The sequence below is a fragment of the Muscardinus avellanarius genome (genome assembly GCF_963383645.1).
Source record: "Muscardinus avellanarius genome assembly, chromosome: 17".
Lineage (NCBI taxonomy): Eukaryota > Metazoa > Chordata > Mammalia > Rodentia > Gliridae > Muscardinus > Muscardinus avellanarius.
Window position 1 is genome coordinate 47,262,537 of NC_137803.1, and position 12,694 is coordinate 47,275,230.

Genomic DNA, 12,694 nt, shown 5'->3' on the forward strand with positions numbered 1-12,694 from the left:
TTGTAATCCATTCATCTGTTAATGGACATCTTGGCTGGTTCCATAGTTTGGCAATGGTGAGTTGTGCAGCTATGAACATAGATATGCATGCATTAGTTTAGTAGTTGGAATTATAATATTTTGTGTAGACACCCAGAAGTGGTATTGCTGGATCATATGGTAAGTTCATTCCCATTCTTCTGAGGATCCTCCATACAGTTTTCCAAAGTGGTTGCACTAATTTGCAACACATAGGCACAGGTAAAAACTTTCTCAACAAGACTCCAACTATTTTCTACCAGTCTCTGGCCTGTCTTTTTATTCCCTTAATAATGTCTTTAAAGAGCAGACTTCTTGTTTTTTTTTTTTTCCAGGTCTTGAGATAGAACCTAGGGGCTTTATACCTCCAAGCTACACCCCCCTGCCCAATTTTTTTTTTTTTTTTTTTTTTTTTTTGGTGGTACTGGGATTCCTAGAAACCCTTCTCCAGGCTACACTCCCAGACCTGTTTTGTATTTTCATTTTGGAAACAGGGTCTCTTTTCTTTTTTAGTGGTGGTTCTGGGGTTCCTGGAAACCCTTCTACCTCCAGGCTACACTCCCAGACCTATTTTATACCTTTTTATTTGGAAACGGGGTCTCTTAAGCTAGGGCGGCTGGCTTCTCCGCCTCCCAGCTTTATTCTCACTGTGTTGCAAAAGGCCTCACTAAGTAGACTGTCTGTGAACTGCTATCCTCTGGTCTCAGCCTCCCGAATGCTGGGATTACAAGCATGCACCACCACGCCCAGCTCGACTTCTTGGTTTTAATGAAGTTCCAATTTATCCATTTTAAGTCCTTTAAGACTTGTGCCTTTGGTGCTTTAAAAATATTCGCCTATCTCGAGGTCGCAAAGATTTGTCTGTTATGGGCATCTTTAAATATTTTAGTTTTTGTTTTAACATTTAGGTTCATGATCTATTTTAGTTCTTTTCTTTACACAATGTGAAATAGAAAAGATCAAAGTTCACTTAATGCATATGTATACCCAACTGTTCCAGCATCATTTGTTGATATTCTTAATGTATTTAATATTTTTTTTGCGATACTGGGGATGGAACTCAAGGGCATTCTACCTCCAAACTATACCCCCAGCCCTATTTTTTATTCTTTATTTTGAAACAGGGTCTCTTTGAGTCTCAAAGGGCCTCACTAAGTAGCTGAGGCTGTCCTCAAACTGCAATCTTCCTGTCTCAGCCTCCCACATGCTGGGATTATAAGCATGCACACCACACCCGGCAATTTATTTAATATTTTAAATCATTATGAAGAGTCTAGGTTAATTAGAACCTTACCTTGCATTTCTTTCTCATTATTTCACCTATTTTTTGCTGTAAATTGGTTTGAAAATAGATGGTAATGAAGTTGGATAAATATTTCTTATATAAATATGTACCCAAACATTAAAGTAATTGTAGAGTTCATTATTTATGGGTCTGTATTTAATGAAAAAGAAGTATATTAAATTCAAAGTGTAAAAACTTGAAAAAGTAATCAATTCTTGACTCCAGTGTTTTTATTAGAAAACAACCTACATGGCCATTGTCCCAATCATGTTCTGTCACAGAGTTGTCCTTTCCTTTTCCCTTTCTGCTGGAGAACACAGAAATGGGAACCATGTGCAGCAATGCATTCCTGCTTGCCCTGAGCTGTCACAGAAGAGAGATAACTGGCTTTGCACCACATTTGAGATTTTTGGTCTTTTTGTTAGACTATTTTGGTCTTTTCTCTATGACAAAAATTGATAATGGATGTTTGGCACCACCTTAAAAAAGACTTAAAGCATATGTTGATGATAAAATGGTAAGATCACAAAGCCAGTGACTTTGTTGACTATATCATAATGAAAATATGCAAAACCATTACCATTTTAACTAGAAAGACAGATCGGCTACACACTGAAGCTGGGGGTTCATGTGAACTGTCTGTGTGACAGTGCACACTGCTCACTGTCCAGATCATGTAACAAATGCTAAAAAAACACAGAAGCCAGTTGTCAATTAGTCACTTCACATTCCCAAGCAGATAGCGAAGGAAAAAAACTTCTGCTAAGGGAATTCTCTGATGGTTTTTCAGTAAGTTCAAAAAAGTGGGGTAGGGCAATATTGGCATATAGGATTGCTCTGTCCCCCAAGTGGCAGGAGTGACAATTGAACAAAGCAAGACCCTGTGCCAAAACAAAAATAAAAATAAAAAGGGCTGGGGGTATAGCTGAGAGGTAGAATGTCCCTGGGTTCTGTTCTCAGTAGCCCCATAAATAATTTGGGTAATACAAGACAATTGTTTTTATGGCAATATTCAACAAATTTTCTAGATAATTCTCTACTTAATTTCCCTGTAAATCAATCATTTTAGTAATATCATAAATGTAATATCAATAAATGTGAGCATTAGCCATATTTATGTAAATAAGTTACTTAAAGATCCAAAATTATGTGGCTTTCTCAGAATATCAAAACTTCTGTTAGATCTGGCTTGCCATATATATATATATATATATATATATCCAAATATGAATGCATGTATATATCTCAGAGCTATATATATTAGATGTATATAATTGTGTGTGTTAAAGTTAGAATTATATTCTGAGAGCTATCAAATTTTTAACAGATAAATTAGCACTAATATAATATAGTTGATGTCCCAATTAAAATACATTGATATTAGAAAAGAAGAAAATTATTAATGAAAATAAATTTGTAAGTATAGACCCAAAGAGTAAGAACCATATCCTTTTTACTTTGGAAAACACTGAATTAACATAATGCCATGTTACAATTAAATGCAAAGTTTATAGTTTTATGACATAACAACATTAAGTGGGTTTAGAGGAGTAACAGAACAGCTGAGAAGATGGAACCTCACAGTTACTATGGTAGCACTGTTGATATATCTAAAGTGCAAAGACCTAGTAGGCTGAAGCCTGTGTCCACCCAATGCTGGCAGAGCTAGGTAGTGTCACACAGTCTTAAATAGCATATTGTTTGAAAAAACTCATATGGACAGCTCTTAAAAGCTATAAAATAACAATTATAAATGAAAAATTACAAGAATGCAGCTAAACAGAAAGAACAAAATTTTGTAAAGCCATAATTTTCATGAAGAAGCAAGCACAAATTTATCATCTCTTACAAATAACATATTTTATTGTTCATTGAACCAAGATGAAATGTTAAAATAAGTTATGATTTTTATCTTACTTAAGTGATTGTTTCACAAACAACGAAAATAATTCATCACTGCAAAGATGGTACACTATTAAAGAGAGCTGTGGGTTAGAAATACATTTATTAAATATCACATTATATTTATTGCTTTGCAGAAAATCTGGATTTGGTATGAAGGACATTTCTAAAACTGATTGGGTATTAAATAATTCAATACCCAAAAGTTGTGATCAAACAGATCTGTAGGCATATGTAAGTGCTGCTGTGGTGAAAGTGCCAACCAAAGCAATTAGACTGAAAATTAATGTCTGGAGGTAATCAATGGAAAAGCTCGCTGCAGACCTTCACGTCTCTATCATCTTTGTTTATTACTGTAGCTGGCTATCATGGCAAAACCAGCTCATTTCTCAAAGACAGAGAAAGGATGTTTCCTTCCATTGAGGCATTCCTAAATTAAATTGGAATCTATAGGAAGCAATTCCATGCTTAGAATTTAAGTTGATATTTATTAATGTTGTTGGCCAGTAATAAAGACAAATGACCGGCACAATCTACTTTGAAATCACGGACTACAAGTGCAAGTTTGGGAGACTTGGAATGATTAATATATTCTCTCTAAAAGAGTTCATGGGGGACTGGGGTTATCCTCTCCTCTAATGAGATCCTTTACCCAAACATCAGCACCACTGGTGTAGGAGGTAGATACTTGACATTCTCTTCAATATCCAGTTGTGACCTAGAGACATGATAATAAATGTTTCAAGGTGAGTTCTTGGTGGGTGTGTTCTTTGCATATTATAATGTATATTATAGCAGCCAATAAAATTAAGACCTCAACAGGACCTATTTTAGCAGTCATTTGTTTGATAAGGGAACTTCTGTTAACTTCTCAAGATAGAATTTTTTGGAAAACTGAGGAACTATACAGAAAAAACAGTTTTGTTTCAACTTAAATGGATAAAAAAAATCTTTGCAAAACGCATTAGACTACTTTACAGCCTTGCTAAGTACAGTGTACTAAAGATAATTTAATATTTCTTATATGATTGATGACTGCAGTGCCTTAGGGTCAGTATGAATTGTTGTTGAGGTAATAAGCTATAGTATATTGAACTCTGAATCTGAACTGACCAGATATTGGTTTATGTCACCGTGCTTTGCTTCTTGGCCTTAAAGCAGAATACAGAAAAGAAATTCACTGGTATTATGGTTCTAGTTAGAGTGCTTATGGTATATTTGTGTTGTACATGATGGTTCTTAGGACTAGTCTGGTGTGCAAAACATCAAGTTTTCAACAGTCCTACCACATAATCTAGATGGACATTCCCACAATCCTATCCTGTGGGAGACTGCAACCAGTCCCAGTCAATCTATAGGTACAAACTCAGAAATTGCCATGATTCCAACCAGTAAAGAAATATGTACAAATGTAATTGGATTGTCAACAGTGCTGAGGACACCCCGATCAAATTGGGAAGCATGACACAACTATGCTTTGAATCCTGATCTTTTAGTAAAGAGACAATAGCAACAGATATGCTTCAAAATATCTAATATTTGACACAACCTTATAGCATTTGGTAAAAAAAATTAATAATAATGCCCTATTAATTCCTTCAGGAATAGTAGGAATTTATATAATAAAAATCTAATATCCTCATACTCATACAGATATGAACAGCAACAAGGAAACCATAGGCATATATAGTTCATAGAATAATCTCTTAAAATCCTATATATGGCCAGGCATGGTGGCATGTGCTTGTAATCTTAGTACTTGGGAGGCTGAAACAAGAGGATTGGACCGCAGGATCACGGCCAGCCTCCACTAATTAGTGAGTCCCTCTGCAACTTAGTGAGACCCTGTTTCCAAATAGAGAATAAAAAATAGGGCTGGGGGTGTAGCTCAGAGGTAGAATGTCTCTGGTTTCAACCCCAAGTACTGCAAAAAAAATCCTATGTATGTATTAATGTTAAGAGCACAGCTCAAAATTTTTCATTTTTATTTATATTTTAAAGACATTAATTTCTTAAGGAAAAAACTTAAGAAAAAGATGACTTTTGATTAACAAGACAACAAAAGAGGGAGGAGGAAGAAATTGTAGATAATGAAATAATAATAAAATATAATTTCTCAATTGTCTCAAGGTAGATTTTTTTAAATTTTTTATTGGTGCATTATATTCATACATCATATTGGGGTAAAAAAAAAAACTTGTGTGTACATACATGTACACATCACTGATTTAACTCCTACCCAGTTCCCACCCCATTCCCTCCCTGTCCCTCCTTCCCTTGCTTGGCTTAGTGGTTGACTTCGATATATTTAAGTACATTGTGTGTTTTAGAAGATTTCCTTCTTACCCCCTCCTTTCTCCTCCTTTAGGTTGTCTTGTTTGCTCCTCTATAGGATTTCCTTTTTCATATAGAGTTTTTCCTATGACCCATTTCTTCCTAGATCTCACATATTAGGGAAAGCATCTGATTTCTTATTTTTTGTGCCTGACTAATCTCACTTAGCATAATGTCCTCCAGTTCCATCCATTTCCCTGAAAATGATGCAATTGAGGTTTTTTTGATGGCTGAGTAAAATTCCATTGTGTACATATCCCACAGTTTTGTAATCCATTCATCTGTTGATGGACATCTTGGCTGGTTCCATAGTTTGGCAATGGTGACTTGTGCAGCTATGAACATAGATACACATGCATTAGTTTGGTAGTTTGGTTTCCTATCTTTTGGGTAGATACGCAGAAGTGGTATTGCTGGATCAAATGGTAGATTTGTTCCCATTCTTCTGAGGATTCTCCATACTGTTTTCCAAAGTGGTTGCACTAATTTGCAATTCCACCAACGTTTTAGAGTTCCCACTTCTCCACATCCTCACCAGCATCTGTTGTTTGTGTTTTGAATGATGGCCATTCTAGTTGGAGTTAGGTGAAATCTCAGGGGAGTTTTGATTTGCATCTCTCTGATTGCTAATGATGTTGAACACTTTTTCATGCATTTATTGGCCATTTGAATTTCTTCTTTTTTGAAGTGTCTATTTAGTTCGCTTGCCCATTTTTTTATTGGATGAAGGTAGATTTTTTAAAGAAACAGAAATATTGTTAGAAGTGGACCAAGCAGTGGGATATGAAACTCCCAAACTCCACCCCAGTTTTACATATAACATCTTTCTTCTCAGCCAAGTTTGACAGATGGCTGGCTTAAAGTAGAGCTGGGTATAGTAAGTAGCCTGGTGCCCCCAATTTTAGTGAGTTTGATTGAGGAATTATGTACTATATTTTGTTTATCCTAAGAAATAGATTAAAAATATAGTTAGTTTAAAAGTCACTAAGAAGGAAAAGTTAAACTACCATAATTGAACTTTTACAACTTCCTCCTTATCATTAATTACAACACAATCCTGATTTCAGAGATATTAACCTGTGAACAAATGAGCATATTAAAATTAATGAAATGTTATACAGCCCAATTCCCACTTAGGTCTTAACTTTAGTTATTCTGAAAATCTATTCTGGATTAGTGATATCTGATTATATGACTAGGAATAAATTAAAGCTAGAAAAGTCAAATCAATATTCTACTTTAAGAGAATAATATAATTAGGAAGAAATTGGAGAGTGTTATAGAGAAACATGGATTTTGTAATTAAACACATGGGGGTTTAACCCTAGATCCATGTTGTATATATAACATGGGAAAGTATTTAATCTTTTAATCTTACATTTTTTAATCTATAAAATGAGGGTAATGCCTCCTGGATCATGAAGGTTCTTATGAGGGATAATTAAGTTCAGGTGTGAGTAGCAGTAGAATGTCCTGTATAAGCAAATGTTCAGCAACTGACCCTTGTAGAGTAAGTGAGAATTTACAGCCTATCCAGTGAGTTTATATCAACGATGTTATATTAATATTAATATTGAAGACATAAGATTTCCTTCAATCCCTTGAGTAGATTAATTTTCCCTTCTTTTCTTCTTGATGCCACCATATAGTTCTCTAATGATAATGTATGGAATAGTGGAAAATTTTAACTAAATAATGACTAAATTTGTAGCTGAAGAATTTGTGGAACAATTTGTAAAAACGCACTAATTAAACCACAAATGAAAGCAAAAGTGGAGTGTATAATATAATAATATATTAAATGAGCTCAAGGTTCATAGATAATACTTGGTGTCACATTCAAGGGGAAAAGGAATACTGATGATTACAAATTTTAATATATTAGCTTTTCTGAAAAATAAACGTTTACAAAATAGGTTTTGTTTGCTTGCCTTAATTTGCTCATCATGTCTCTTATAGTTGTACTGATCTTCAGATTTAGATTTTGTTTCTCCCTAAGGATATAATAAATTAAACTTTCTTATACTGTGGCTGATTACATTTGCCTACATTAAACTCACTCTGATCTCTCTTGTACTAAATGGTAGCTTAGAAATTCACGGGTGGATTTTCCCCCCTTTTCACTTCAATTATAATGTGCAATCACATTAACTTGTAGGCACTATGGAGAACAAGAAAGGTTTAGAAAAATCAGAACAACAAAATTTTGGAATGTCAAAAAAGCATTAAACAAGCAAATTTTCCTCTTAAATAAAATGCTTTTTATGAAAATAAGGAGGGTCATTTATTATAGAACCCAGATTTTAAGATCAAGATCCTTGGCAATTTTAAAGCAATACCTAATATCCAATTATGTAATTGTAATATGGCTTAAATATTATATTTTATATAATTAAAATCAGTAGTTAGCTAGAAATTTGAATATATATTTAAACTTTTGGTACTCTTAGGGAAAAACTCACATTACCATGCCAGAAATAATCATAATAACTTTGTTTATATGAAGCAAAGTCAATGATTGGCTTAGTGGCTATTTCAAGTATCTATTTATACTAGCTAACTAATTAAAACCAAATCAATCTAAACCATATAAAATCTATTTCTTGAGCTAATAGGCAGTGTGGTCTAAGTAAAAATTCTGTGAAACTACAGCCCTGACTGATGTAATAAATATGTTGAATTTAAACCAATGTAACTACAATCAGTCAAAAATCATCTAAAGGTTTCTTGCTTAAGAAAATAATTAAGTACTTGAGATGTATAAACAAATCTGACATAAAATCTTGATTAAGCTCTAAATTTCAATGTCCTATGACATGTTGATCAAATCAGTGCTTTTGAAAAAAACAAAGAACAATCACAAACCCATAGAGAAAATACCCCAATCTAAGCCTTGATAAACTAAATTTGAATGTAGATGCATTCCATGTCCACAAGTACATAAAGAAGTAAAGATTAATTACTAGAGACCTCTTAAAAAAGAGATAACCTGAGTGTCCAAGACAGAATTTTTAAGAACTTTGAGGAAATCTAGGGAACATTTCCTTACATACAAAGAAAAGTTCCTCTATCATTGGGAGTTACTTAGTTTTTTCCTAAGCAAGAAACCTTTAGGTGATTTTTGACTGCTTCTAATTACTTTAGTTTAAATTCAACATATTTATTATATGGGCAGAGAAGTTGCCTGCCCTTTCTCTGCTAAATCGTCATGTATCTTTACTAGGAGAGCCTATTGGAACAGCCTTCAGACTGACCTTCATCAATGAGGTGAATCTATGTTTCTTGCAGCCAAATGGGTGGGTACACATGTGACATATGACAGTGGCCCTCTAGAGGATGTTCTTCTGTGGACATTTATGAGCCTTGTAGTATAAGCAGTGCTATCCACCTGAGGACAGACCAGCTCTCAGCAGAAGGCAGATATCTGAATGTCTAAGTTCTCTTTCTTAATACTTTAGTTATATTGCTCAATAAATTCCCTTCATTATTTAAACCAATATACTTTAAACCAAAAGTATCTTCACTGTAGCAGCAGAATGAGCTGACCTGTTCATCCAGCACCAGTTTAAATCAATAGGCATGTTTTCTATTTCCCAAGAAAAGAGAGAAGAATTAGTAAAACCTGTAACCCCCACCCTGCAATAAACAAATGATAAATTTGTGTGGAGATAGTTATTTTTACCTTGGTTTGAACAGTGTGTAATGGACATATGTATCAAATTGTCAAATGATATGCCATAAATATGGAAGTTTTATGTATCAATTTTAAAAAAAATTAGAAAAGAATTGGTAATTCATTATATTTTGTCCCCTGGTAGTACTTAACCCTTTGTATTGTCATACCACTAGAAAATTTGGGTAATAGCTACCTACTTGTGTACCTCAGCTTTGGTCACCCAAGCAGATGATCTACAATTGGTTTTACTGTAAAGTTATTGCAGCATGGAACATGGGAAAGTATTTAATCTTTTAATCTTACATTTTTAAATCCATAAAATGAGGCTGGGCTCAGCCCACCCTGCAGGGACTCAGAGTGGAGCTCAAAAACAGAAAAGAAATATGCCAGCCTCACAGCCGAGGGCTTGGCAGCGGCTCCATATTGCCACTGGCGGCAGCAACAGCGAATTCACCGAGTCAACTACAGCTCCATCTTCGCACTCAACAACAGTGAGTCAAATTGTGGCCCCTAGAGGAGAAATCCCAGTACTGTACTCCCAGGGACTTGACCCAGTGGGGGAGTGGTGGTGGCAGAGATATCACACCATAGGAGAATGCCCAACCTGGTGCCCCCCATGGTCTAAAGAAGCCTCGATTGACTCCCAGGGTCTGAGACTCTGCGATACAACCCAGTAAAGGAGTAGTGGGGACCAAGATACCACAGACTCAAGATCCAGAGCACCTTAAGTGAAGTCGTAGTGACCCAAGGGAAGAACCCAGAGAAGGTACAAACTTCCAAAATCATGGGAAAGAGGAATAAAAATAGAACAATGAATGCCCACAACCCCAAAACATCAGACCCTGATAAAACAGAAATTCAGAGATTTCTAGAAGATCAAATCAGGAAAATAACTGTAGAAATAATAGAGATGTTTTGAAAAGAATTCAGAGAGAGCCAAAGAGAGATAAAGGATGCAATTAATGAAGTAAAGGCCTCAATTCAAAGTACAAACAACTGATTAGACCACATGGAGAATAGAATCTTGCTCTTAGAAGATGATCATTCCAAAAATGAACGCATAGTTTCTAATCTAGAAAAAAAAATCCGACAGCAGGAATCTGACATTGAAGAAATATGGGCCCATTTTAAGAGAGCTAACTTAAGAATAATTGGAATAGAGGAGGGAAAATAAGGTGAAACCAAAGGGATCAACAATCTCTTCAAGGAAGTAATAGCAGAAAATTTTCCAAACATAGAGCAAGAGGTTGATACACAGATCCAGGAAACTTATAGAACTCCCTTTAGACAGGATCGGAGAAGAGGATCCCCACGCCACATAATTGTCAAAATGACCAATGTGGAAGCCAAGCAGATAATCTTAAAGGCAACAAAAGCAAAGGGCCAAGTGACATTCAGAGGCAAACCAATTAGAATCACTCCAGACTTCCCAAACCAAGTCATGAGAGCCAGAAGGGCTTGGAGTAACATATTCCAAACTCTGAAAGAAAACAACTTCCAGCCAAAAATTTCCTACCCAGCAAAACTTTCTATCAAATTAGATGGAGAAATAAGAAGCTTCCACGACAAACAGAAACTGAAGAAATTTATGTCTTCAAAACCAGCGCTAGAGAAAATACTCAAAGAGATTAACTACAAAGAAGAAATAGGTAGCCGGGCGTGGTGGCGCACGCTTGTAATCCCCGCGCTTGGGAGGCGGAGACAGGAGGATCGCGCAGGTTTGAAGCCAGCCGCGCTGGCGTAAGAGACCCTGTTTCAAAAATATAAAATAGGTCTGGGAGCGTAGCCCGGAGGTAGAAGGGCTTCCAGGAACGCCAGTACCACCAAAAAAAAAAAAAAAGAAGAAGAAGAAATAGGTAACACGCACCAGAACCAGAGAAAAAAGATTTTCCATCCAACAGACAATTAAGATTGGTTATCTGTGGAGATTCATTATTTATGTTAGTCTTTTACCTATCTCTAAATTTTGTTTGTTTTTATTGTTGCCAATTTTTAGGATTTCTAGTTGGAATATTAATATACCTCCAGATATAGCATTTGGAAATATTTTATCCCATTCTATCAGTAACTTTTAACTCTCTTTACATTGTCTTTGGATATACAATATTTTTTTTATTTTTTAGGGAGTTTGTTTACCCTTTTATTGCCCTTACCATTGAAATCATATCTAAGAAATCACTGTCAATTTCAATGTTGTGAGGTTTTATGACCCAGATTTTCTTCTAAAAGTTTATAGTCTTAAGATTTATATCTAGGTCTTTCATCTATTTTGAGTTAATATTTGTATATGGTGTTAGGTAAGGGTCCAATTTTATTCTTTTTCATGTAATTATTATTTTTCAACAATATTTAGTTAAAAGATTATTATTTCCTCCACCAAATGTTCGTGGAAACCTTGTCAAAAATAACTTGACAATATATGGAAGAATTCATCTCTAGGCTTTTATTTAACTGCAATGGTTTATATATCTGCCTTTAGTACAGTACTACACTGTTTCAATTATTGTAGCTTTATATGGTTTGAAATCAGAAAATATACATCTTCTAGCTTTGTTTTTTTTTTTGAGATCGTTTTGGGTATCTAGAGTCCATATTCCATATTAGGATAGATTTTTTTCTGAAAAATAAATAAATAAATTTATGATAGTTTCACCTTAAAAAAAAGAAAAAATATTCTCTGGTAAGAAAGAAAACAGAAATATTGAAATGTTATCTTTAAGTCATCAAAAACTTGGTATCAGACAAATGAAACTGTTCTGTGAGATTATCATTGTTAATTTTGGATAAATTGCTATAATACTAGATGTCAACCTCTAAGCCAAGCATGGGAAGGAGAGATGGGGAGGAAACCAGGTGGGGATCAGGTAGGGGCTAATTGGGCGATGTGTGCATATATGTCTACAAAAATTTTTTTATCCCATTATGATGTATGAATACAGTGCACCAATAAAAAATTAAAAAAATAAATAAATAAAACCATCAGAACTGTGAATTTGGACACACTGGCCACTCCACCTGCTCCTCACACTGCATTTCTCCACCAATGAAAACCTTTGTGTCAGAGCAATAATTACTGAGCTCAAGTGAGAATTGAAAGCCCCATTTTTTTTCAGCCCTATAGTGGAAGAGACATAGAACACATGGAAAGGGGTGCTTTTAGCCACATTCCATGTTTCAAGAATATTGAGCTTTAGTTAGTTTTTTCAAACAGAAAAGGATAAAGCCAGGGATTTTTTTTTAAAAAAGGATTATACTGAATTCTCACTTCTCAGTATGTCTGAGATGGCTGATACAATTGCCAGCATAGGAATTTCAATCCAATTCTGCCCATCCTTCCAAGGTTGAACATCAGGGAAGAGAGATGAAGTCAAAATAATTTCTCATTGGTCTCATAAAATCTGTGGTCCTCCCCCACCAAAAAAAAGAAGAAAAAAAAAAAAGAAAAAGAAAAGAAAGAAAAGGAAAACTAAAAAAAATGT